General features: G+C 49.6%; 1 protein-coding gene across 7 annotated transcripts in view; it reads right to left on the bottom strand.

The window, feature by feature from the left end:
• The window catches only part of TDRD6 (tudor domain containing 6), a 602,384-nt gene that overhangs the window by 429,503 nt on the left and 144,940 nt on the right, over window positions 1–27,941 (bottom strand). The window lies entirely within an intron of this gene.

Here is a 27,941-nt window from a genome sequence, read left to right as displayed (position 1 = left end):
GAAAATGTGGGGATTAACACTATAACTGAGTGAATTTTCCCCAATAGCTGCTTGTATATACAATATTGTGCCTAAATTTAGTCCCCCCCCCCCTCTCTTTTTAACCCTTTGAGCCTGAAAACTACAGGGGAGAGCCTGGGGAGCTGTCTTCCAGCTGCACTGTGAAGAGAAAATGGCGCCAGTGTGCTGAGGGAGATAGCTCCGCCCCTTTTTCGCTGACTTTTCTCCCGCTTTTTTATGGATTCTGGCAGGGGTATTTATCACATATATAGCCTCTGGGGGTATATATTGTGATTATTTTGCCAGCCAAGGTGTTTATATTGCCCTCAGGGCGCCCCCCCCCCCAGCGCCCTGCACCCATCAGTGACCGGAGTGTGAGGTGTACATGAGGAGCAATGGCGCACAGCTGCAGTGCTGTGCGCTACCTTGGTGAAGACTGAAGTCTTCTGCCGCCGATTTTCCAGACCATCTTCATGCTTCTGGCTCTGTAAGGGGGACGGCGGCGCGGCTCCGGGAACGAACACCAAGGACGGGTCCTGCGGTCGATCCCTCTGGAGCTAATGGTGTCCAGTAGCCTAAGAAGCCCAAGCTAGCTGCAAGCAGGTAGGTTCGCTTCTTCTCCCCTTAGTCCCTCGTTGCAGTGAGCCTGTTGCCAGCAGGTCTCACTGTAAAATAAAAAACCTAAAATATACTTTCTTTCTAGGAGCTCAGGAGAGCCCCTAGTGTGCATTCAGCTCGGCTGGGCACAGAAATCTAACTGAGGTCTGGAGGAGGGGCATAGAGGGAGGAGCCAGTGCACACCAGATAGTACTTAATCTTTCTTTTAGAGTGCCCAGTCTCCTGCGGAGCCCGTCTATTCCCCATGGTCCTTACGGAGTTCCCAGCATCCACTAGGACGTCAGAGAAATTAGGCAACACCATGGGTTCAGACATGTTAAGGTAAAAAGTAGCTTAAAATTGATGGATTTCTCCATTGCACTTCAAAAAATACTTCTAATTTTGAAATTCCCATGTAAACCTATTGGGTGAAATCACCACAGCATTAAATTTCTCAAAAAGTCCATACAATCGTAAATCTTGATCCATCTTATACGCTTCCACTTTCCACTAAAATGTAGAAAATTGAAAAAATGGGGGAAAATAAAGTCCCTTCTACGTTAGACTTGAATCATATGGCACAAGAGTACATGAGGACAAATGGTAGATAATGTTACTTTTGCTCTATAGGCTTTTTACAGGACAAGCTTTTTTTTTTTTAGTTGGGTGCAATTGCACCTTGGACCTTGCATTGCTCCCTAAAAATGGCTTATGACTCTCAGAAAACAGGAATTTAATACCTACCGGTAATTCCTTTTCTCCTAGTCCTAGTGGATACTGGGGTCTTGTACTTTAGTACCATGGGGTATAGATCGGGTCCACAGGAGCCTGGCACTTTAAAACTTTTAGAGTGTGTATATGTGTGCTGGCTCATCCCCTCTATGCCCCTCCTACCAGACTCAATCTATGAAAACTGTGCCCGAGGAGACGGACATAACACGAGAGCAGAACAATACAACAGCGGTGAGGCAACAAGCCAACACACAACCATAAATGAAAAGAGGGTACTAACCAGAACAGAGGATAGCAACACCAACCTAACCCGGATAGCACAGCTATCCCAACAACAGAATGGGACTGCAACGTCAGTCCAACCAAACACTTAGACGGATAAGCAGGAACGAAGCACTGAGGCGGGCGCCCAGTATCCACTAAGGGACTAGGAGAAAAGGAATTACCAGTAGGTATTAAAGTCATATTTTTCTCTTACGTCCTAGTGGATACTGGGGTCTTGTACTTTAGTACCATGGGGAAGTCCCAAAACTCCCAAACGGGTGGGAGAGTGCCAAGACCCCTGTAAAACCGCCTGACCAAACTGAAGGTCATCCTTGGCCAAAGTATCGAACCTATAGAATGTCACAAAAGTGTTCGAACCAGACCAAGTAGCTGCTCAGCAAAATTGTAGGGAGGACCCCACCAACCTTGTCGAGTGGGTCTGAATAGACGTCGGCAAGGGCAGAGCCGCCGACGTATAAGCCTGTTGAATGGTCAATCTGAGCCAACGAGCAATACATTGCTTAGAAGCAGGCCGACCAATCTTGGAGGCATCATGAAGGATAAACAGAGAAGACAAACAATTTGGAAGCTGCTCAATCATACCTAGAGGTAATTATATATCAGGTGCTGGAAGGGGGAGGGGTCACAGACAAACAACAGACAAAGAGGAAGGGGGGTGCAAATCCCCACCCCCAAATTCCCTTCCGCACACTGAAAATTACCTGTAACAATCCCTGAACCTATCTGGTAATAAAATTCAGAGAATTCGTCACAAATGTTTGCAAACACATGTTTAGCTGCTGGCCACTTCACGGCTTTTCTGATACAGCAGTCCTAACCTACATAATAGCAGTTCCCACATAGGGCCATGTAATTTGTCACAGGTAATTTTCAGTGTGCGGAAGGGAATTTGGGGGTGGGGATTTGCACCCCCCTTCCTCTTTGTCTGTTGTTTGTCTGTGACCCCTCCCCCTTCCAGCACCTGATATATAATTACCTCCAGGTATGATTGAGCAGCTTCCAAATTGTTTGTCTGCTTGTGTGCATGAGGCATTGAATGGGAGCAGCATTTGGAAGGCATGCTGTTCCTTGTAGTGCCAATGGGAGATCCTGGGGGTGGCTCCCGGGTAAGTTAGCTCTCTGTCTGGAAGTGTTTTAGTAATAGCCTTTATCATGAGGCGTACTGTGACAAATTACATGGCCCTATGTGGGCACTGCTATTATGTAGGTTAGGACTGCTGTATCAGAGAAGCCGTGAAGTGGCCAGCAGCTAAACATGTGTTTGCAAACATTTGTGACGAATTCTCTGAATTTTATTACCAGATAGGTTCAGGGATTGTTACAGGTAATTTTCAGTGTGCGGAAGGGAATTTGGGGGTGGGGATTTGCACCCCCCTTCCTCTTTGTCTGTTGTTTGTCTGTGACCCCTCCCCCTTCCAGCACCTGATATATAATTACCTCCAGGTATGATTGAGCAGCTTCCAAATTGTTTGTCTGCTTGTGTGCATGAGGCATTGAATGGGAGCAGCATTTGGAAGGCATGCTGTTCCTTGTAGTGCCAATGAGAGATCCTGGGGGTGGCTCCCGGGTAAGTTAGCTCTCTGTCTGGAAGTGTTTTAGTAATAGCCTTTATCATGAGGCGTACTGTGACAAATTACATGGCCCTATGTGGGCACTGCTATTATGTAGGTTAGGACTGCTGTATCAGAGAAGCCGTGAAGTGGCCAGCAGCTAAACATGTGTTTGCAAACATTTGTGACGAATTCTCTGAATTTTATTACCAGATAGGTTCAGGATAAACAGAGAGTCAGATTTCCGATGACAGGCCGTTCTTTTGACATAAATCTTCAGAGCTACGAACACATTCAAGGTCTCAGGGCCAATGGAAGCGTCAGACAACACCGGAACCACAATAGGCTGATTCACATGAAAAGCCGACACCACTTTAGGCAAAAATTGAGGACAGGTCCTTAGTTCCGGCCTGTCATCATGTAAAATCAAGTAAGAGCTCTTACAGGATAAGGCCCCCAATTCCGAGACACGACTGGCAGACGCCAAAGCCAATAACATCACCGTCTTCCAGGTGAGAAATTTCAACTCAACCCTATGTAAGGGTTCAAACCAGTCCGATTGGAGAAAGGACAGAACCACATTGAGGTCCCACGGAGCCAAGGACGGTACAGAGGACTGTTGTATACTTAGAACTCCTTTCAGGAAAGTCTGTACTTCTGGCAACAGGGCAAGTTGTTTTTGGAAGAAAATAAGAGACCACCGAAATCTGTACTTTGATGGAGCCTAAACGTAGGCCCATATCCACCCCGACTTGCAGGAAAAGTAGAAAAAAGCCAATTCTAAATTCCACAAGAGAAAACTTTCTAATTTCACACCAGGAAACATACTTTTCTCTAACGTCCTAAGTGGATGCTGGGGACTCCGTAAGGACCATGGGGAATAGCGGCTCCGCAGGAGACTGGGCACATCTAAAGAAAGCTTTAGGACTAACTGGTGTGCACTGGCTCCTCCCCCTATGACCCTCCTCCAAGCCTCAGTTAGATTTCTGTGCCCGACGAGAAGGGTGCACACTAGGGGCTCTCCCGAGCTTCTTAGTGAAAGTTTTAGTTTAGGTTTGTTATTTTCAGTGAGACCTGCTGGCAACAGGCTCACTGCATCGAGGGACTAAGGGGAGAAGAAGCGAACTCACCTGCGTGCAGAGTGGATTGGGCTTCTTGGCTACTGGACATTAGCTTCAGAGGGACGATCACAGGTTCAGCCTGGATGGGTCACGGAGCCGCGCCGCCGGCCCCCTTACAGAGCCAGAAGAGCGAAAAGGTCCGGAAAAATCGGCGGCAGAAGACGTTCCTGTCTTCAATAAGGTAGCGCACAGCACTGCAGCTGTGCGCCATTGCTCTCAGCACACTTCATACTCCGGCCACTGAGGGTGCAGGGCGCTGGGGGGGGCGCCCTGAGACGCAATAAAACACGATAAAAACACCTTACATGGCAAAAAAATGCATCACATATAGCTCCTGGGCTATATGGATGCATTTAACCCCTGCCAGAATATACAGAAAAACGGGTGATAAGGCAGTGGAAAAGGGGGCGGAGCCTATCTCCTCAGCACACTGGCGCCATTTTCCCTCACAGCTCAGTTGGAGGGAAGCTCCCTGGCTCTTCCCTGCACTACAGAAAGGGTTAAATAAAAAGAGAGGGGGGCACTAATTAGGCGCAGTATTAAAACATACAGCAGCTATAAGGGGAAAAACACTTATATAAGGTTATCCCTGTATATATATATAGCGCTCTGGTGTGTGCTGGCATACTCTCCCTCTGTCTCCCCAAAGGGCTAGTGGGGTCCTGTCCTCTATCAGAGCATTCCCTGTGTGTGTGCTGTGTGTCGGTACGTTTGTGTCGACATGTATGAGGAGAAAAATGATGTGGAGACGGAGCAGAGTGTCTGTAACAGTGATGTCACCACCTAGGGGGTCGACACCTGAGTGGATGTACTGTTGAAAATTACGTGACAGTGTCAGCTCTGTATAAAAAAAAAACAGTGGTTGACATGAGACAGCCGGCTACTCAGCTTGTGCCTGTCCAGACGTCTCATAGGCCGTCAGGGGCTCTAAAGCGCTTGTTACCTCAGATGGCAGATACAGACGCCGACACGGATACTGACTCCTGTGTCGACGGTGAAGAGACAACCGTGATTTCCAGTAGGGCCACACGTTACATGATTGAGACAATGAACAATGTTTTATACATTTCTGATAATACGAGTACCACCAAAAAGGGGTATTATGGTGAGGGAAAAACTACCTGTAGTTTTCCTAAATCTGAAAAATAAAATGAGGTGTGTGATGATATGTATACCCTTTCCCGCCAGAGGTTAGGGTGCGTTGGGAAACACCCCCTAGGGGGGATAAGGCGCTCACACGCTTGTAAGAACAAGGGCTCTACCTTCTCATGAGATGGCCGCCCTTAAGGATCCTGCTGATAGAAAGCAGGAGGGTATCCAAAAATGTATTCACACACATACTGGTGTTATACTGCGACCAGCAATCGCCTCAGCCTGGAGGTGCAGTGCTGGGTTGGCATGGTCGGATTCCCTGACTGGAAATATTGATATCCTAGATAAGGATAGTATATTATTGCCTATAGAGCATTTAAAAGATGCATTTCTATATATGCATGATGCACAGCGGAATATTTGCCGACTGGCATCAAATATAAGTGCGTTGTCCAATTCTACCAGTAAAATGGTCAGGTGATGCGGATTCCAAACGGCATTTGGAAGTATTGCCTTTAAAAAGGGACATTTGGGGTCGGTCTTTTAGACCTGGTGGCCACGGCAACAACTGGGAAATCCACGTTTGTACCCCAGGTCGCCTCTCAAAATAAGACGCCGTATTATCAGGCGCAGTCCTTTGTTGGCAAGCGGACAAAAGGTTCCTCTTTTCTGCTCGTGACAGAGGGAGAGGAAAAAGGCTGAAGAGATTACCCAGTTCCCAGGAACAGAAATCCTTTCCCGCCTCTGCAAAAGCCCTCAGTATGACGCTAGGGCCTTACAAACTCAGGCACGGTGGGGGCCCGTTCTCAATGAATTTCAGTGCGCAGTGGGCTCACTCGCAAGTAGACCCCTGGATCCTTCAGGTAATATCTCAAGGGTACATATTGAAATTCGAGACGTCTCCCCCTCGCCGTTTCCAAAAGTCGGCTTTACCGACGTCTCCCTCTGACAGGGAGGCAGTTTTGGAAGCCATTCACCCAGCAGGTGATAATCAAGGTATCCCTCCTGCAACAGGGAACGGGGTATTATTCCACACTATTGTGGTACCGAAGCCAGACGGCCCGGTGAAATCGATTCTAAATCTAAAATCTTTGAACACTTACATACAGAGGTTCAAATTCAAGATTGAGTCACTCAGAGCAGTGATTGCGAACCTGGAAGAAGGGGACTACATGATGTCTTGGGACATCAAGGATGCTTACCTTCATGTAAAAGTTTACCCTTCTCACCAAGGGTACCTCAGGTTATGGTACAGAACTGTCACTATCAGTTCAGACGCTGCCGTAGGGATGGTCCACGGCACACCGGGTCTTTACCAAGGTAATGGCCGAAATGATATCCCTTCGAAGGAAGGGAATTTTAGTTATCCCTTACTTGGACGATTCCCTGATAAGGGTAAGATCCAGGGAACAGTTGGAAGTCGGTGTAGCACTATCTCAGGTAGTGTTGCGGCAGCACGATTGGATTCTCAATATTCCAAAATCGCAGCTGGTTCCGACGACTTGTCTTCTGTTTCCTAGGGATGTTCCTGGACACAGTCCAGAAAAAAGGTGTTTCTCCCGGAAGAGAAAACCAGGGAGTTATCCGAGCTAGTCAGGAACCTCCTAAAACCGAACCAAGTCTCAGTGCATCAATGCACAAGGGTTCTGGGTAAAAATGGTGGCTTCCTACGAAGCAATCCCATTCGTTAGATTCCACGCAAGAACTTTCCAGTGGAACCTACTGGACAAATGGTCCGGGTCGCATTTTCAGATGCATCAGCGGATAACCCTGTCACCAAGGACAAGGGTATCCATCATGTGGTGGTTGCAGAGTGCTCATCTTCTAGAGGGCCGCAGATTCGGCATTCAGGACTGGGTCCTGGTGACCACGGATGCCAGCCTGCGAGGCTGGGGAGCAGTCACACAGGGAAGGAATATCCAGGGCTTAGGGTCAAGCCTGGATACATCACTTCACATAAATATCCTGAAGCTAAGGGCCATTTACAATGCTCTAAGCTTAGCAAGACCTCTGCTTCAAGGTCAGCCGGTGTTGATCCAGTCGGACAACATCTTGGCAGTCACCCACGTAAACAGACAGGGTGGCACAAGAAGCAGGAGGGCAATGGCAGAAGCTGCAGGGATTCTTTGCTGGGCGGAAAATCATGTGATAGCACTGTCAACAGTATTCATTCCGGGAGTGGACAACTGGGAAGCAGACTTCCTCAGCACGACCTCCACCCGGGAGAGTGGGGACTTCACCCAGAAGTCGTCCACATGATTAAAATACTCGACAGGTATTGCGCCAGGTCAAGAGACCCTCAGGCAATAGTTGTAGACGCTCTGGTAACACCGTGGGTGTACCAGTCAGTGTATGTGTTCCCTCCTCTGCCTCTCATACCCAAGGTACTGAGATTGATAAGATGGAGAGGAGAAAGCACTATATTCGTGGCTCCGGATTGGCCAAGAAGGACTTGGTAACCGGAACTTCAAGAGATGCTCACGGAGGATCCGTGGCCTCTACCTCTAAGAAGGGACCTGCTCCAGCAAGGACCCAGTCTGTTCCAAGACTTACCGCGGCTGCGTTTGACGGCATGGCGGTTGAACGCCGGATCCTGAAGGAAAAAAGGCTTTCCGGTTGAAGTCATCCCTATCCTGATCAAAGCCAGGAAGGTTGTAACCGCAAAAACATTATCACCGCAATTGGCGAAAATATGTTGCGTGGTGCGAGGCCAGTAAGGCCCGACGGAGGAAATTCAACTGGGTCGATTCCTACATTTCCTGCAAACAGGAGTGTCTATGGGCCTGAAATTGGGGTCCATTAAGGTTCAAATTTGCGGCCCTGTCAATTTTCTTCCAAAAAGAACTAGCTTCAGTCCCTGAAGTTCAGACGTTTGTAAAAGGGGTACTGCATATACAGCCTCCTTTTGTGCCTCCAGTGGCACTTTCGGATCTCAATGTAGTTTTGGGTTCCAAAAGTCACATTGGTTTGAACCACTTAAATCTGTGGAGTTAAAATATCTCACATGGAAAGTGGTCATGCTGTTGGCCCTGGCCTGGGCCAGGCGCGTGTCAGAATTGGTGGCTTTTTCCATTCGGACAGGGCGGAATTGAGGACTCGTCCTCAGTTTCTCCCCAAGGTGGTTTCAGCGTCTCACCTGAAACAACCTATTGGTGGTGCCTGCGGCTACTAGGGACTTGGAGGCCTCCAAGTTGCTAGACGTTGTCAGTGTCCTGAAAATATATGTTTCCAGGACGGCTGGAGTCAGGAAATCTGACTCGCTGTTCATCCTGTGTGCACCCAACAAGCTGGGTGCTCCTGCTTCTAAGCAGACTATTGCTCGTTGGATTTGTAGTACAATTCAGCTTGCACATTCTGTGGCAGGCCTGCCACAACCAAAAATCTGTAAATGCCCACTCCACAAGGAAGGTGGGCTCATCTTGGGCGGCTGCCCGAGTGGTCTCGGCTTTACAACTTTGCCGAGCAGCTACTTGGTCAGGAGCAAATACGTTTGTAAAATTCTACAAAATTAATATCCTGGCTGAGGAGGACCTGGAGTTCTCTCATTTGGTGCTGCAGAGTCATCCGCACTCTCCCGCCCGTTTGGGAGCTTTGGTATAATCCCCATGGTCCTTACGGAGTCCCCAGCATCCACTTAGGACGTTAGAGAAAATAAGAATTTACTTACCGATAATTCTATTTCTCATAGTCCGTAGTGGATGCTGGGCGCCCATCCCAAGTGCGGATTGTCTGCAATACTTGTACATAGTTATTGTTACAAAAATCGGGTTATTATTGTTGTGAGCCATCTTTCAGAGGCTCCTCTGTTATCATACTGTTAACTGGGTTCAGATCACAGGTTATACGGTGTGATTGGTGTGGCTGGTATGAGTCTTACCCGGGATTCAAAATCCTTCCTTATTGTGTACGCTCGTCCGGGCACAGTATCCTAACTGAGGCTTGGAGGAGGCCATAGGGGGAGGAGCCAGTGCACACCAGTTAGTCCTAAAGCTTTCTTTAGATGTGCCCAGTCTCCTGCGGAGCCGCTATTCCCCATGGTCCTTACGGAGTCCCCAGCATCCACTACGGACTATGAGAAATAGAATTATCGGTAAGTAAATTCTTATTTTTCCAGATACGATGATAATGCTTTGACGCCACCATCTTCCTGGCCTAGACCATGGTGGAAATAAACCTGGAGGGAAGACCCTTTCTTGCTAGAATCTCCCTCTCAACTTCCAAGCCATCAAACGTAGCCACTGTAAGTCTGGATAGACGAACGGGCCTTGCTGAAGAAGATCGTCTTGGTGCGGCAGAGGCCAGGAATCCTCCAGAGATATGGTCAGGAGGTCCGAGTACCACACCCGTCGAGGCCAATCCGGGGTAATTAGAATTGCATGAACGCTTTCCCTTTGCAGCCTTTTTAGCATCCTTGGGATCAGCGGCAGAGGAGGGAACAGGTACACAAACTTGTACATCCATGGTGTCGTCAGTGTGTCCACTGCTACAGCCTGCGGATACGTCGTTCTGGAACAGTAACGGCATAGCTTCTTGTTGAGACGAGAAGCCATCAGACCTATCTGTGGACAGCCCCACCGGTGAATTAACTGTTGAAACACCTGGGGATGTAGGCCCCACTCCGCCAGATGGAGGTCGTGTCTGCTGAGGAAGTCCGCTTTGCAGATGTCCACGCCTGGAATAAATATGGCGGAAATGGCCCTTGCGTTGGCCTCCGCCCAGAGGAGGATTCTTGTTCCTCTTGCATCGCCGCTCAGCTTCTTGTTCCCTCTTGTGGGTTTATGTACGTCACTGCCGTGGCGTTGTCCGACTGAACCTGGATCGCCCGATCCTTCAGGAGATGAGAAGCCTGCAGAAGGGCATTGTAAATTGTCCTGAGTTCCAGGATGTTTATCGGCAGAGCCGATTCCTGTCTCGACCATATCCCCTGGAACTGGGCCCCTTGGTTCACAGCCCCCCAACCCAGGATGCTGGCATCCTTGTCAGTAGAATCCACTAGTGGATATTTAAACTCCTGCCCTCTACCAGGTGAGGCACTTGTAGCCACCATAATAGAGAAATCCGGGCTTTCGGAGAGAATGTCACTTCCCGATGCATGTGAAGGTGAGAACCCGACCACTTGTCCAGTAGGTCCAGTTGAAATGGCCGGGCATGGAATCTGCCGCATTGGACTGCCTCGTTTGCAGCCACCGTCTTGCCCAGCAAGCGGATGCAAAGATGTATGGACACCTTGCGAGGACTGAGGACCGAGCGGACCATAGCCTGGATAGCCAAGGCCTTGTCCATCGGAAGAAACACCCTTTGAGACACTGTATCCAGTATCATACCCAAGAACTGAAGATATTGAGTCGGTTCCAGGTGAGATTTCTGAAAATTCAGGATCCACCCATGATCCGTAAGTAGGCGAGTTGTCAGATCGATGCAGTGCAGCAGACGCTCCCTGGACACAGCCTTTATGAGGAGATCGTCCAAGTAGGGGACTATGTTGACTCCCATCATGAGCAGTTGCAGCATCACCTCCGCCATGACCTTGGTGAAGACCCTCGGAGCTGTGGATAATCCAAAGGGTAAGGCCTGAAACTGGAAATGGTCGTCCAATACGGCGAACCTGAGGTAAGCCTGATGAGGAGGTCACATGGGAATGTGTAGGTAAGCATCCTTGACATCCAGAGACACCAGGAACTCCCTCTCCTCCAGAGCAGACACCACAGATCGCAGAGATTCCATCTTGAACTTGAACACACGCAGATACAGGTTTAGAGACTAAAGGTTCAAGACTGAGCGCACCGAACCGTCCGGTTTCCGAACGACAAAAAAATAAGAATTTACTCACCGGTAATTCTATTTCTCATAGTCCGTAGTGGATGCTGGGGACTCCGTAAGGACCATGGGGATTAGCGGCTCCGCAGGAGACTGGGCACAACTATAAAGAAAGCTTTTAGACTACTGGTGTGCACTGGCTCCTCCCACTAAGACCCTCCTCCAGACTTCAGTTAGGATACTGTGCCCGGAAGAGCTGACACAATAAGGAAGGATTTTGAATCCCGGGTAAGACTCATACCAGCCACACCGTATAACTCGTGATACAATACCCAGTTAAACAGTATGATAACAACTGAGCCTCTTAACAGATGGCTCAACAATAACCCTTTAGTTAAGCAATAACTATATACAAGTATTGCAGACAATCCGCACTTGGGATGGGCGCCCAGCATCCACTACGGACTATGAGAAATACAATTACCGGTGAGTAAATTCTTATTTTCTCTAACGTCCTAAGTGGATGCTGGGGACTCCGTAAGGACCATGGGGATTATACCAAAGCTCCCAAACGGGCGGGAGAGTGCGGATGACTCTGCAGCACCGAATGAGCAAACTCAAGGTCCTCCTCAGCCAGGGTGTCAAACTTGTAGAATTTAGCAAACGTGTTTGACCCCGACCAAGTAGCTGCTCGGCAAAGTTGAAGAGCCGAGACCCCTCGGGCAGCCGCCCAAGAAGAGCCCACCTTCCTCGTGGAATGGGCTTTTACTGATTTAGGATGCGGCAGTCCAGCCGCAGAATGTGCAAGCTGAATCGTACTACAGATCCAGCGAGCAATAGTCTGCTTTGAAGCAGGTGCACCCAACTTGTTGGGCACATACAGGATAAAGAGCGAGTCAGTCTTTCTGACTCCAGCTGTCCTGGAAACATAGATTTTTAGGGCCCTGACTACATCCAATAACTTGGAAGCCTCCAAGTCATTTGTAGCCGCAGGCACCACGATAGGTTGGTTCAGATGAAAAGCTGATACCACTTTGGGGAGAAACTGGGGACGAGTCCTCAATTCTGCCCTATCCATATGGAAAATCAGATAAGGGCTTTTACATGACAAAGCCGCCAATTCTGATACACGCCTGGCCGAAGCCAAGGCCAACAACATGACCACTTTCCACGTGAGATATTTCAAGTCCACGGTTTTCAGTGGCTCAAACCAATGTGACTTTAGGAAATCCAACACCACATTGAGATCCCAAGGTGCCACTGGAGGCACAAAAGGGGGCTGAATATGCAGCACTCCCTTAACAAAAGTCTGAACTTCAGGTAGTGAAGCCAGTTCTCTCTGGAAGAAAATCGATAGAGCCGAAATCTGGACCTTAATGGAACCCAATTTAAGGCCCATAGTCACCCCTGACTGTAGGAAGTGCAGGAAACGGCCCAGCTGAAATTCTTCCGTTGGGGCCTTCCTGGCCTCACACCACGCAACATATTTTCGCCATATGCGGTGATAATGGTTTGCGGTTACTTCTTTCCTAGCTTTAATCAGCTTAGGAATGACTTCCTCCGGAATGCCCTTTTCCTTCAGGATCTGGTGTTCAACCGCCATGCTGTCAAACGCAGCCGCGGTAAGTCTTGGAACAGACAGGGCCCCTGCTGCAGCAGGTCTTGTCTGAGCGGTAGAGGCCATGGGTCCTCTGACATCATTTCTTGAAGTTCCGGGTACCAAGCTCTTCTTGGCCAATCCGGAACAATGAGTATAGTTCTTACTCCTCTTCTCCTTATTATCCCCAGTACCTTTGGTATGAGAGGAAGAGGAGGGAACACATAAACCGATCGGTACACCCACGGTGTTACTAGAGCGTCCACAGCTATCGCCTGCGGGTCTCTCGACCTGGCGCAATATTTTTCTAGCTTTTTGTTTAGGCGGGACGCCATCATGTCCACCTTTGGCTTTTTCCACCGGTTTACAATCATTTGAAAGACTTCTGGATGAAGTCCCCACTCTCCCGGGTGGAGGTCGTGCCTGCTGAGGAAGTCTGCTTCCCAGTTGTCCACTCCCGGAATGAACACTGCTGACAGTGCTAACACGTGATTTTCCGCCCATCGGAGAATCCTTGTGGCTTCTGCCATTGCCGTCCTGCTTCTTGTGCCGCCCTGTCGGTTTACATGGGCGACCGCCGTGATGTTGTCTGACTGGATCAGTACCGGCTGGTTTTGAAGCAGGGGTTTTGCCTGACTTAGGGCATTGTAAATGGCCCTCAGTTCCAGAATATTTATGTGCAGGGAAGTCTCCTGACTTGACCATAGTCCTTGGAAGTTTCTTCCCTGTGTGACTGCTCCCCAGCCTCGAAGGCTGGCATCCGTGGTCACCAGGACCCAGTCCTGTATGCCGAATCTGCGGCCCTCTTGAAGATGAGCACTCTGCAGCCACCACAGCAGAGACACCCTTGTCCTCGGAGACAGGGTTATCAGACGATGCATCTGAAGATGCGATCCGGACCACTTGTCCAACAGGTCCCACTGAAAGGTTCTTGCATGAAACCTGCCGAATGCAATCGCTTCGTAGGAAGCTACCATTTTTCCCAGGATCCGCGTGCAGTGATGCACAGACACCTGTTTTGGCTTTAGGAGGCCTCTGACTAGAGATGACAGCTCCTTGGCCTTCTCCTCCGGGAGAAACACTTTTCTCTGTTCTGTGTCCAGAACCATCCCTAGGAACAGCAGACGTGTCGTAGGGACCAGCTGTGACTTTGGAATGTTTAGAATCCAGCCGTGCTGTTGTAGCACTTCCCGAGATAGTGCTACCCCTACCAACAACTGCTCTCTGGACCTCGCCTTTATCAGGAGATCTTCCAAGTACGGGATAATTAAAACTCCCTTCTTTCGAAGGAGTATCATCATTTCGGCCATTACCTTGGTAAAGACCCTCGGAGCCGTGGATAGACCGAACGGCAACGTCTGGAATTGGTAATGACAATCTTGTGCCACAAATCTGAGGTACTCCTGGTGAGGATGGTAAATGGGGACATGTAGGTAAGCATCCTTGATGTCCAGTGATACCATGTAATCCCCCTCGTCCAGGCTTGCAATAACCGCCCTGAGCGATTCCATCTTGAACTTGAATTTTTTTATATAGGTGTTCAAGGATTTCAAATTTAAAATGGGTCTCACCGAACCGTCCGGTTTCGGTACCACAAACATTGTGGAATAGTAACCCCTTCCTTGTTGAAGTAGGGGCACCTTTACTATCACTTGTTGTGAATACAGCTTGTGAATTGCCTGTAACACTGCCTCCCTGCCTGAGGGAGTGGTTGGCAAGGCAGATTTGAGGAAACGGCGGGGGGGAGACGTCTCGAATTCCAGCTTGTACCACTGAGATACTACTTGAAGGATCCAGGGATCCACCCGTGAGCGAGCCCACTGATTGCTGAAGTTTTTGAGACGGGCCCCCACCGTACCTGGCTCCGCCTGTGAAGCCCCAGCGTCATGCTGTGGACTTAGAGGAAGCGGGGGAGGACTTTTGCTCCTGGGAACTGGCTGTATGCTGCAGCTTCTTTCCCCTACCTCTGCCTCTGGGCAGAAAGGACGCGCCTTTAACCCGCTTGCCTTTATTGGGCCGATAGGACTGTACCTGATAATACGGTGCTTTCTTTGGTTGTGAGGGAACATGGGGTAAAAATGTAGACTTCCCAGCTGTTGCTGTGGAAACGAGGTCCGAGAGACCATCCCCGAACAACTCCTCACCCTTATAAGGCAGAACTTCCATGTGTCGTTTGGAATCTGCATCTCCTGTCCACTGCCGAGTCCATAACCCTCTCCTGGCAGAAATGGACATTGCACTAATTTTGGATGCCAGCCGGCAAATATCCCTCTGTGCATCCCTCATGTATAAAAGTGCGTCTTTTATATGCTCTACGTTTAGCAATATAGTGTCCCTGTCTAGGGTATCTATATTTTCTGACAGGGAATCTGACCACGCAGCAGCAGCACTGCACATCCAGGCTGAAGCAATAGCCGGTCTCACTATAACACCTGTGTGTGTATATATAGATTTCAGGATAGCCTCCTGCTTTCTATCAGCAGATTCCTTCAGGGCGGCCGTATCCGGAGATGGTAGTGCCACCTTCTTTGACAAGCGTGTGAGCGCTTTATCCACCCTAGGGGATGTTACCCAGCGTGACCTATCCTCTGGCGGGAAAGGGTACGCCATTAGTAACCTCTTAGAAATTACCAGCTTTTTATCAGGGGAAGCCCACGCTTCTTCACACACTTCATTTAACTCTTCAGATGGAGGAAAAGCTACTGGTAGTTTTTTCTCTCCAAACATTATACCTTTTTTTGTGGTACCGGGGGTAACATCAGAAATGTGCAACACATTTTTCATTGCCTCAATCATGTAACGTGTGGCCCTACTGGAAGTTACATTAGTCTCATCGTCGTCGACACTGGAGTCAGTATCCGTGTCGACATCTGTGTCAGCCATCTGAGGTAGCGGGCGTTTTAGAGCCCCTGATGGCTTTTGAGACGCCTGGGCAGGCACAGGCTGAGAAGCCGGCTGCCCCACAATAGGTATGTCGTCAAACCTTTTATGCAAGGAGTCGACACTGTCGCGTAAGTCCTTCCACAGCACCATCCACTCAGGTGTCGACCCCGCAGGGGTTGACATCACGTTTACAGGCATTTGCTCCGCCTCCATATAAGCCTCCTCATCAAACATGTCGACACAGCCGTACCGACACACCGCAAACACACAGGGAATGCTCTGACAGAGGACAGGACCCCACAAAGCCCTTTGGGGAGACAGAGAGAGAGTATGCCAGCACACACCAGAGTGCTATATAACACAGGGATCCCACTATCAATGAGTGTTTTCCCTTATAGCTGCTTTTTTATATATATCATATATATATATTATCTATACTGCGCCTAAATTTAGTGCCCCCCCTCTCTTTTTTACTCTTCTGTAGTGTTCAGACTGCAGGGGAGAGCCAGGGAGCTTCCTTCCAGCGGAACTGTGAGGGAAAAATGGCGCCAGTGTGCTGAGGGAGAAGCCCCGCCCCCTTTTCGGCGGACTTTCTCCCGCTTTTTCTGGAATACTGGCAGGGGTAATTTTACATCTATATAGCCTCTAGGAATATATATGATGTATATTTGCCAGCCAAGGTGTCATATATTGCCCTCAGGGCGCCCCCCCCCCCCAGCGCCCTGCACCCATCAGTGACCGGAGTGTGAGGTGTACATGAGGAGCAATGGCGCACAGCTGCAGTGCTGTGCGATACCTTGGTGAAGACCGAAGTCTTCTGCCGCCGATTTTCCGGACCTCTTCGTTGCTTCTGGCTCTGTAAGGGGGACGGCGGCGCAGCTCCGGGAACAAACACCAAGGTCGGGTCCTGCGGTCGATCCCTCTGGAGCTAATGGTGTCCAGTAGCCTAAGAAGCCCAAACTACCACCTGTTAGGTAGGTTCGCTTCTTCTCCCCTTTAGTCCCTCGCTGCAGTGAGTCTGTTGCCAGCAGATCTCACTGTAAAATAAAAACCTAAATATACTTTCTTTTTAGGTGCTCAGGAGAGCCCCTAGTGTGCATCCAGCTCAGCCGGGCACAAGAATCTAACTGAAGTCTGGAGGAGGGTCTTAGTGGGAGGAACCAGTGCACACCAGTAGTCTAAAAGCTTTCTTTATAGTTGTGCCCAGTCTCCTGCGGAGCCGCTAATCCCCATGGTCCTTACGGAGTCCCCAGCATCCACTTAGGACGTTAGAGAAACTGGAGTGAAAACCTCTGTTGCGTAACGGAGGTGGTACACCCCTGTCTGCAAAAGTTTTTGAATAGCCTCTTGCAAGGAAACTTTTGCTGCGGGTAAAGCTGGTAAGCCTGACTTGAAAAATCTGTGAGGAGAGAGTGTTTGAAATTCCAGCCGGTATCCTTTGGGAAATGAGGTCCCTCACCCAAGGATCCCGGCAGGATGCCGCCCACGCGTGGATGAAGTGTTGAAGGCGAGCACCTACCTGAAATTCGCCTTGCTGCTGAAGGGGATCTGGTGGTCACCGGTCTGGTCCAGGAAGGCAGCAGCTGCAAGTTTACTGGACTTACCATGAGATCCTCTGGGAGTGGTGGAGACCCCTTGGCTTCTGCCTCTGAACCGTGCCACACGAAAGGACTGCAAGGAGGGTCCGGTGTAAGAACGTCTAGAAGGTGGCGCAGCCGATGGCAGATAGGTAGACTTAACAGCCGTTGCGTGGGAGATCCATTTATTTAATTTGTCTCCAAACAAGGCATCACCTGTAAAGGGAAGATTTTCTACACCCTTTTTGGAATCCGCATCAGCCGACAACTGATGTAATCCCAGAGCTTTGTGCGCCGAAACAGCCATAGCAGTAGTGCGGCCATTAATCTTACACTAATCTTTAATAGCCTCACTCATAAAATTTGCAGCATCCTGTATACGTTGCAGCAGAGTAATGACCTCATCCCGGGGTAGAGATCCAAACCGTCAATAACATTATTTGATCACTTGACTACCGCCCTGGAAATCCACCCACAAACAATTATGAGGCGTTGTGCTGCGCCTGCTGCCATATATATTACCTTGAGCGTGGACTCCATCTTACGGTCAACTGGCTCTTTTAGGGATATAGCCCCTGGTTTCGGCAGTACCAATTTTTTTGACAGTCTGGATACAGACATATCGATTGACGGGGGGGGGTTCCCAGACCTTCCTGTCCTCAGCAGGTATGGGGAAAGTAGATAAAAACCTCTGAGGATTTTTTTATTTTTCATCAGGGTTTAACCAAGCCTCCCAGGCCAGGGAGTTTAATTCTTTAGACACTGGAGAAGTTGCTGAGCTCTTGGGTCTAACATTAAAGTACTACTCCTCATCTGGTTCCGCCTCCTGATCTAGTATGTGGAGAACCTCTCTTACAGCAAAAATGAGAGCCTTCACCCCAGGGGACAGAGAGGTGTCCTCATCCATACTATCATCATCTACATCAGGCTGATCAGAATCAGACTGGAGCACCTGTGGCAGTGAGCGTTTATGTGACACCACTAGAGGGGGCTGAGTAGCCTTCTTGGCATCTGCTACTTTAGCCACACAATCAATAGTGTTTTAACACCTGTCTCTCTCTTTTAGCTGCAGCTAATTCTGAATTTACATTTTCAATCATGCTTTTAAAGCTATCTAACCGAGGTGCCTGTGAGCTGGGTTCCTGTGGAGATAAGGAACATTGCTCACACATGAGTGACCCCGCTGAAGAGATGGTAGAATTGCAAGGAGCACAAATAACCATGTCAACAGACATCATACACAGAAGTAATACACCAATAGCTCACTGACCAACACCCCACACAGACCCTAGAGAGCCCCTGGAGTGACACTGTTGAGCGGACACCAGAACACAGCAGCACAATGTGTTGAATTATGTGTATGACCAGATACTAGTGCAGCGGTGCTACCGCTGGCACACTCCCGCCTTGCTATGACCCCTTGGTGCCAGTTTACAATCCGTAGCAGTGTGCGTGCAGCCATTAAGATCCGCAGCAGCAGGAAATGGAGCCTTTTCGCTCCGGGAAGCCCCGCCCCTTGCAATAGCGCACAGTCCCTAATACAGATTACACTGGCCACATACAAATAGTAAAGCATGCGTTGTTACAGTACACACAAAGCCTTTTAAGACAGTGAGCACTGCAGGGCAACATCCCTGAGCCAATTTGTCCACGGCGGGCACCGCAGCTCCGGACCCGTGACCGCCACATGACTTGCCGCCAAAACTGCACCGTGTAATCTGTGTAATTCAAAAAGGAAAGCCCCGTACACACTGCGCAATACCATTGGACAAAATGAACGATAATCTTTTTTTAAAGATCTATTGTTCATTTCGTCCAGTGTGTATGAATGAACGATGTGCGCACTTGCGGGACTAGGGTGGCCATTCCCGGGATCGGCGGGATCCGGGGATTTAGTCCAAAAATTGTCCGGTATTCAATCCTGGGATTGGAAGCTCCAATCGCGGGGATTGAGGGATCATGCGGCCCTTTGTGTTTTTAAGCCATGGCAGCGTTGAGGAAGCGTTCAGGAAGCTCAGACACTGCCTGGCTCCCCCTGTGCAGCGTGATGTGCAGTTACAGGTCATGCTGCACAGTCAGCCGTCCGCAGTCACCGAGCCCGAAAGATGAGTCTCACCCTCCCGCCCCCGTCGTATGTAAGTTATGTGTGCGGGAGGGGAGAGGCTGGGCGAGAGGGATGTACTATGTTTTCCCTATAGGGAAAAGCCAATCCCAGGTATCGCAGGATTTACCATTTTTCAATCCCGGTACGCGGGATTGGCCACCCTACACGGGACGTTCATCCATGATCTACCTAACATGCAGCTCAATGTTAACTATATCGCTGAGCTGCATGTTTGTGGAATGCGAGGGGTGACGTCACTGTATGCGCTATACCGCTGAATGATATAGCGTTCAGCAATATAGCGCTAGTCGTGTATGGGGCAGAAGTCGCCCAGTGTGTACGGGGCATAAGAAAGCATATTTTGAATGCTCATCGGTAAATTTGGATGTTTGCTTGTGGCTGCTCTGGGTATGACCCCTCTAGACGAATAAAAAGGACAGGGTTCAGAAACTACAGCCAGCCAATGATAAATCCTTTGGGCGTTAAACCCGGATCTTAACCCCTAATTGACTATGCACTTATGTTCATTATAGTATTGATTAATTTTGCGGTCTTCTCTCTTTTGTATTTTAACAGCTCTTAATGATATTCCGTTCGCGATGATTCGATTTTATACAGCCAAGCAATAAATATAAATGGCACTATTCCCCAGGATTTAACCTCTGCTGTAATCTGCAACTGATCACATTGATTCTTGAACTACTAATACCCTTAGATCATCCTAGTATTAATTAAGAACTGCAATGGATGGCAAATATGGATTAGTCTTCGCCTTTTGAACAGTGGCATTATTCTAAAGTTCAAGATATCTTTTAAAAAAACACAAGGGGGAGGGGGTTGTGATCTCTGAACTTTGGTAATCAGTATGTCATAGGTGACGGAGAAAGACAACATGTCCCAGTCTCTTTGCTGTGAAGAACTGCTTCAAATCCCAACTTTGGGAAAGTATTGGGTGTCCTAGGGCCAATCCATATTTTTGATCTAAGCAAAGTAAATAATGTTTTTTTTTCCCCATCACTTCTATTGTGTCCGTTGTCCTGCTCTGTGCCAGAATTTTACTACTGCAACTGTGAGAACAGAGGTCAGCATAGATTGGGATAAGCACAGAAGACTGATCAACATATTTCTATGGTGATATGGTCGCATAAACAGGTAGTAAGGTGAAGCAGAGAAAGGGTGTGGTGGGCGTCGTCTTCATCTGTGGGACAAATTAAAAAGAAGGTGCAGAAAGAGTTAAGAAGTGGATTAATGTGAAGGATTAATGGCAAAATGAATGAACGTGCTTGAAATAACGAGTTTTATGGTAAGAATTTACCGTTGTTAAAACTCTTTCTGCGAGGTACAATGGGCTCCACAAGGATGGACAATGGGGTGTAGAGTAGGATCTTGATCCGAGGCACCAACAGGCTCAAAGCTTTGATTGTTCCCAGAATGCACAGCGCCGCCTCCTCTATAACCCCGCCTCCCTGCACAGGAGCTCAGTTTTTAGTTAACCAGCCAAATGCAGTAGCAGAAAGAGAGACAACAACGGTTAGTAGCCACATACACTACTCTCTCACGACAGGAGACGTGTCAACGGCTAATGCCATACCAACCCAAAGAAGCTAAGTGCGTCAGGGCGGGTGCCTTGGGAGCTCAGGGTACCTCGCGGAAAGAGTTTTAACAAAGGTAAGTTCTTACCATAAAACTCGTTTGCTGCTGCGGGGTACACTGGGCTCCACAAGGATAGACAATGGGGATGTCCTAAAGCAGTCCCTTACGGGAGGGGACGCACTGTAGCGGGCACAAGAACCCGGCGTCCAAAGCAAGCATCCTGGGAAGGCATAGAACCTAATGAACGTGCTCCTGGAGGACCGCGTAGCCGCCTTGCACAATTGGTCAAGGGTCGCACCACGTTGGGCCGCCCAAGAAGGTCCGAAAGACCGAGTAGAATGGGCCGTAATGTGAGCAGGAGCTGACAGACCAGCCTTCACATAAGCATGTGCAATCACCATTCTAATCCACCTAGCCAGGGTCTGCTTGCGAGCAGGCCAGCCACGTTTGTGAAATCCAAACAAAACAAAGAGAGAATCAGACTTTCGAATAGAAGCAGTTCTCTTCACAGAGATACGGAGAGCCCGTACCACATCCAAAGACCGCTCTTTTGGGAGACAAATCAGGAAAGACATAGGCCGGAACCACAATCTCCTGATTAAGGTGGAACGAGGACACCACCTTTGGTAAATAACCGGGACGAGTCCGAAGTACCGCCCGGTCACTGTGAAAAATCAGATACGGGGAACTACAGGAAAGGGACCCCAAATCCAACACTCTTCTAGCAGAGGCAATAGCCAGCAAGAACACCACCTTAAGGGAAAGCCACTTAAGATCAGCTGAACCAAGTGGTTCAAACGGAGGCTCCTGCAACGCCTCCAAAACCACCGACAAGTCCCAAGGAGCCACAGGCGGGACATAGGGAGGTTGGATACGCAACACACCCTGAAAGTATGAACATCAGGTAAAGTCGCAATTTTTCTCTGAAACCACACCGACAAGGCAGAAATATGAAGCTTGAGGGAGGCCAGACGCAGGCCTAAATCCAGGCCCTGTTGCAGAAAAGCCAAAAGTTTGGCTGTACTAAACTTGGAAGCGTTATAATTGTTAGAATCGCACCAAACAAAGTAGGAATGCCAGATCCTATGGTAAATCCGTGCAGAAGCCGGTTTCCGGGCCCGCAACATAGTTTTAATGACCTCTTCAGAAAAACCCTTAGCCCTCAAGACGGAAACTTTAAGAGCCACGCCGTCAAAGACAGCCGGGCTAGGTCCTAGTAGGGGCCCTGAACGAGGAGGTCTGGGCGTTGCGGAAGTAGAATTGGACGCTCTGACGATAGGCCCTGCAGGTCTGAGAACCAGTGCCGTCTGGGCCACGCTGGATCTATGAGAAGCAGATTTCCTTTTCCTTGCTTGAATTTCCGAATTACCCTGGGCAGGAGTGACACCGGAGGGAACACGTACGGCAGCCGAAACCTCCACGGTACCGCCAGCGCATCCACGAATGCTGCTTGAGGATCCCTTGTCCTTGCTCCGAAGACCGGAACCTTGTGATTGTGTCGAGACGCCATCAGATCTACGTCTGGAAGGCCCCACTTTTCCACTAGGAGTTGAAATACTTCTGGAAGGAGGCCCCACTCGCCGGCATGTACGTTCTGATGACTGAGAAAGTCCGCTTCCTAATTCAGGACTCACTGAATGAATATTGCCGAAATGGCCGGTAGATGGCGTTCTGCCCAATGTAGAATCCGTAAGACTTCCTTCATTGACAAACGGCTTCGAGTGCCGCCTTGATGATTTATGTAAGCCACTGTGGTGGCGTTGTCCGACTGTACTTGAACAGGACGGTTCTGAATTAAATGCTGGGCTAGGTTCAATGCATTGAAGACCGCCCGCAACTCCAGAATGTTGATTGAGAGGAGGGACTCCTCCTTGGTCCACCGACCCTGAAGGGTGTGTTGCTCCAGCACCGCTCCCCAACCTCTGAGACTGGCATCGGTCGTCAACAGGACCCAGTCGGATATCCAGAAGGAACGGCCCCTGTACAATCGTTGGTCCTGGAGCCACCAGTGCAGCGACAGACGGACCTCCGGAGTCAATGAGATCATGCGAGACCTTATCCGGTGAGGCAGACCGTCCCACTTGGCTAGAATTAGCCTCTGGAGGGGGCGAGAATGGAATTGAGCATACTCCACCATGTCGAATGCTGACACCATGAGGCCCAGCACCTGCATTGCCGAATGTATCGACACTTGCGGACGAGAAAGGAAGCAATGAATCCTGTCCTGAAGCTTCAGGACTTTCTCCTGAGACAAGAACAACCTCTGGTTGTGAGAGTCCAATAGCGCTCCCAGGTGCACCATGCTCTGAGCAGGGACCAGGGAGGATTTCTTCCAGTTGATGAGCCACCCGTGTGCTTGTAGAAACCGGACCATCATATCCAGATGACGTAGGAGAAGTTCTGGGGAATTAGCCAGGATTAACAAGTCGTACAGATACGGCAGTATCCTGACCCCTTGACGGCGGAGTACCACCGTCATCACCGCCATGACCTTGGTGAAGACTCGCGGAGCCGTAGTTAAACCAAAAGGCAACGCCCGAAACTGGTAATGGAGGTTGCCAATTGCAAACCTCAGGTATTGCTGATGTGACGCTGCTATAGGAATATGCAGGTAAGCATCCTGTATATCCAGGGAGACAATGTAGTCCCCAGGTTCCAAGGCCAGAACTATAGAGCGAAGGGTTTCCATACGGAACTTGGAAACTTCACAAACCTGTTCAATGCCTCGAGGTTGAGAATGGGCCGGGAGGACCCATTCGGATTCGGGACTAGAAACAGCGGAGAATAGTACTCCCGGCCTCTCTGCGCAAGAGGCACCTGTACTACGACTCCTGTATCCAGGAGGGTCTGTGCCACCGAATGTAGAGTGTCTGCCTTTGTCTGGTCCAACGGGACATCTGTCCGGCAAAATCGATGAGGGGGTCGGTTTTTGAAGGCTATGGCGTAACCTCAAGTGACAACTTCCCTTACCCAGGCATCTGAAGTGGTCTTCAACAATTCCTGGGTATACCCTAGAAGCCGGCCCCCCACCCTGGGATCCCCCAGGGGGAGGCCCGCCCCGTCATGCGGCAGGCTTATCGGTCTTGGAAGCTGGCTGACGGGCCGCCCAGGCTCTTTTGGGCTTTGGCTTGGATTGGTAGTGCGGGCCTGCCTGTTGTACGCCTGACCTTTTGCTTTACCTGAAGGACGAAAGGGGCGAAAGGACGTACCTTTAGCCTTCGACACAGAAGGAGAAGTACTTGGCAGACAGGCAGTTTTGGCAGTAGCCAAGTCAGCCACTATCTTATTTAAGTCCTCCCGAAACATAATATCTCCCTTGAAAGGGAGTACCTCCAGGGTTTTTCTAGAGTCCAGATCCACAGACCAGGATCTCAGCCACAATATCCGGCGAGCCAGGACTGACGTAGTAGAGGCCTTGGCTGCTAGGATACCGGCATCAGAAGCCGCCTCTTTAATATAACGAGAAGCTGTGACAATATATGACAAGCATGGTCTAGCATGGTCAGAGGAGATTTCAGCTTCTAACTCCAAGGCCCAAGCTTCAATAGCCACGGCAGCCCATGTAGCTGCAATAGTGGGCCTTTGTGCAGCACCCGTGAGGTGCTAGATTGCTTAGAATTTAAGCCTGATCGCTCCGTGAGTACCCCCTTACAGCGATAGCGATGTGCAGCCCCATGCATCGCTATCGCTGCGGTATCGCGGGTGAAATGAGCGCCCCCGTCTCCCCCCGCACGCTCAGCACAGATCGCGCTGTGCTGAGCGGCAGGAGAGATGTGTGCTGAGCGGTTCGCTCAGCACACATCTCTCCTGCATCGGCCCGTGGGTACTGGGCTTAAGCCTTATCCCCCTGCTGGCAAAACCACCGGGTACTGTGGGCTCTTTTTAAACTGGTTTAGAGAGAAAACCTGACCTGCGCCCATGCCCTGGTGATCTAGTGGGATCGCCTGTACTGCCACAGTGTCCACCGCCAGCGCGCGCGGCCCGCCTCCCACTGAACGCACCGGATCGCAATGTAGACAGGGTCCCGCAAGCGGGACCCACTTACCACCTCCCGAAGCGTGGACACGCAATTCCGGAGAGCCCCCGTCGTGTGTGCCTGACGTGAAGAAAACCGGAGCCTCCTGCAACCAGGGCTCGGGAGTGTACAGCGACGCTGGGGAGAGCTGGAGCTGCAGCAGTGAATGTTTTCTGACATTTACCACCGCTGCTGCCCTTGAAGTCTTCACTTTTTCTTCATAAAAAAGCTCTTCTTAGGGCTGCCTGGAGCAGCCCCTCTGTTAAAGTGCCTGCTTACTGCAGCACCAACTACAAAACTGAGCTCCTGTGCAGTGAGGCGTGGTTATAGAGGAGGTGGCGCTGTGCATTCTGGGAACAGTCAAAGCTTTGAGCCTGTTGGTGCCTCGGATCAAGATCCTACTCAACACCCCATTGTCCATCCTTGTGGAGCCCAGTGTACCCCGCAGCAGAAAAAAAAGGATTTTGGTACTTACCGGTAAATCCTTTACTCCTAGTCCGTAGAGGATGCTGGGGACTCTAAAAGGACCATGGGGTATAGACGGGATCCGCAGGAGCTTGGGCACATTGAAAAGACTTAAACTGGGTGTGAACTGGCTCATCCCTCTATGCCCCTCCTCCAGACCTCAGTTATAGGAACTGTGCCCAGGAGAGACGGACATTTCGAGGAAAGGATTTTTGTGTAAACTAAGGGCTACAAACATACCAGCCCACACCACAAACATACCGTACAACCGGAGTAACAGTAAACCAGATAACAGTATGAAATAACAACAGCAACAAGCTGAAAACCAGAAATACACAACCCGTGTCTAAACCACGTTAATCAACAAAAATATACTGCAAGTAACAGTCCGCACTGGGATGGGCGCCAAGCATCATCTACGGACTAGGAGAAAAGGATTTACTGGTAAGTACCAAAATCCTATTTTCTCTTACGTCCTAGAGGATGCTGGGGACTCCAAAAGGACCATGGGGTTTATAACAAAGCTCCAGACCTTGGTGAAAATCCTCGGGGCCGTGGAAAGCCCAAACGGCAACGTCTGAAATTGGTAATGAGAATCCTGTACCGCAAACCTTAGGAAAGCTTGATGCGGAGGATATATCGGGACGTGTAAGTAGGCATCCTTTATGTCGACCGACGCCATAAAGTCCCCACCTTCTAGGCTGGCAATCACCGCTCGAAGAGATTCCATCTTGAACTTGAAAACATTCAAGTATGGATTGAGGGACTTTAGGTTCAGAATCGGTCTGACCGAACAGTCTGGTTTCGGCACCACAAAAAGGCTCGAGTAGAACCCCTCCCCCCGTTGAGACGGGGGAACGGGAACAATGACCCTCTGATGACACAACTTTTGTATTGCTGCCAGCACCACCTCCCTGTCCGGAAGAGACACTGGCAGGGCCGACATGAAAAACCGGTGAGGGGGCGTCTCCCGAGACTCCAGCCTGTAACCCTGAGATACAATCTCTAGAACCCACGGATCCAGGCCCGATTGAACCCAGACCCGACTGAAGAACTGCAGACGGCCCCCCACCGGTACGGACTCCCCCAGGGAAGCCCCAGCGTCATGCGGTGGACTTGGTAGCGGCAGGGGTGGACTTCTGGTCCTGGGCGCCTGACACTGCAGGCGACTTCTTTACCCTTCCTCTACCTTTTGAAGCGAGAAAGGACGAACCTTTTCCTCGCCTGTATTTATTCGGACGAAAGGACTGCATCTGCTGATGTGGTGCCTTTTTGTGTTGTGTGGGAACATAGGGAAGAAAAGACGACATACCTGCAGTCGCGGTAGAAACCAGGTCAGCCAAGCCGTCCCCAAACAGGACATAACCTTTGAAGGGTAAAGATTCCATAGCTCTCTTGGAATCGGCATCAGCATTCCATTGATGGATCCAGAACGCCCTCCTGGCCGAAATCGACATGGCATTGGTTATTGACCCCAAGAGACCAACATCCCTTGCCGCATCCTTCAGGTAATCTGCAGCGTCCTTGATATAACCAAGAGTCAAAAGAACAGTATCTTTATCAAGGGTATCCATATCAGCAGCTAAATTCTCAGCCCATTTAGCAATAGCACTACTCACCCATACCGACGCCACAGCAGGTCTGAGCAACGCACCCGTATTAGTGAAAATGGACTTCAGAGACGTCTCCAGCTTGCGATCCGCCGGATCCTTGAGAGCTGCCGTGTCAGGAGACGGAAGCGAAACCTTCTTAGACAAACGAGATAAAGCTTTATAAACATTTGGAGACGCCTCCCATTTTCCCCTATCAATAGAGGGGAAAGGATACGCCATGTAAATCCTCTTGGGAATCTGCCACCTCTTGTCCGGCGACTCCCAAGCCTTTTCACAAAGAGTATTCATCTCATGAGAGGGGGGAAACTGCACCTCAGGTTTTTTCTCTTTAAACAAGCAAATCCTTGTTTCCTGTACGGCAGGTTTTCCTGACTCTAGCCGTTCTGGCTACATAAATTTTTAAAGCCCTGACTACATCTAGTAACTCGGAATCCTCCAAATCACGAGTAGCCACAGGCACCACAATAGGTTGGTTCATATGAAAGGATGAGACCACTTTTGGCAGATATTGTGGACGTGTCCTCAATTTCGCTCTATCCATATGGAAAACCAGATATGGGCATTTATGAGACAAAGCTGCTAATTCTGACACGCGCTTAGCCGAAGCCAAGGCTAATAGCATGACCACCTTCCACGTGAGATAATTCAACTCCACTGTTTTAAGTGGTTCAAACCAGTGCGATTTCAGGAAACTTAACACCACGTTAAGATCCCAAGGTGCCACTGGAGGCACAAAAGGAGGATGAATATGCAGCACTCCCTTCACAAACGTCTGAACTTCTGGCAGAGAAGCAAACTCCTTTTGAAAGAAAATGGAAAGGGACGAAATCTGGACCTTTATTGAGCCTAACTTCAGGCCCAAATCCACTCCCGACTGAAGGAAGTGAAGGAACCGGCCCAGCTGAAACTCCTCCGTAGGAGAATTGCTGGCCTCACACCAAGAAACATATTTTCGCGATA

Source organism: Pseudophryne corroboree, chromosome 4 (assembly GCF_028390025.1).
Source record: "Pseudophryne corroboree isolate aPseCor3 chromosome 4, aPseCor3.hap2, whole genome shotgun sequence".
Taxonomy (NCBI): Eukaryota; Metazoa; Chordata; class Amphibia; order Anura; family Myobatrachidae; genus Pseudophryne; species Pseudophryne corroboree.
The sequence above is the reverse complement of the archived record's forward strand: the minus strand, read 5'-3'. Positions and strand labels throughout refer to the sequence as shown.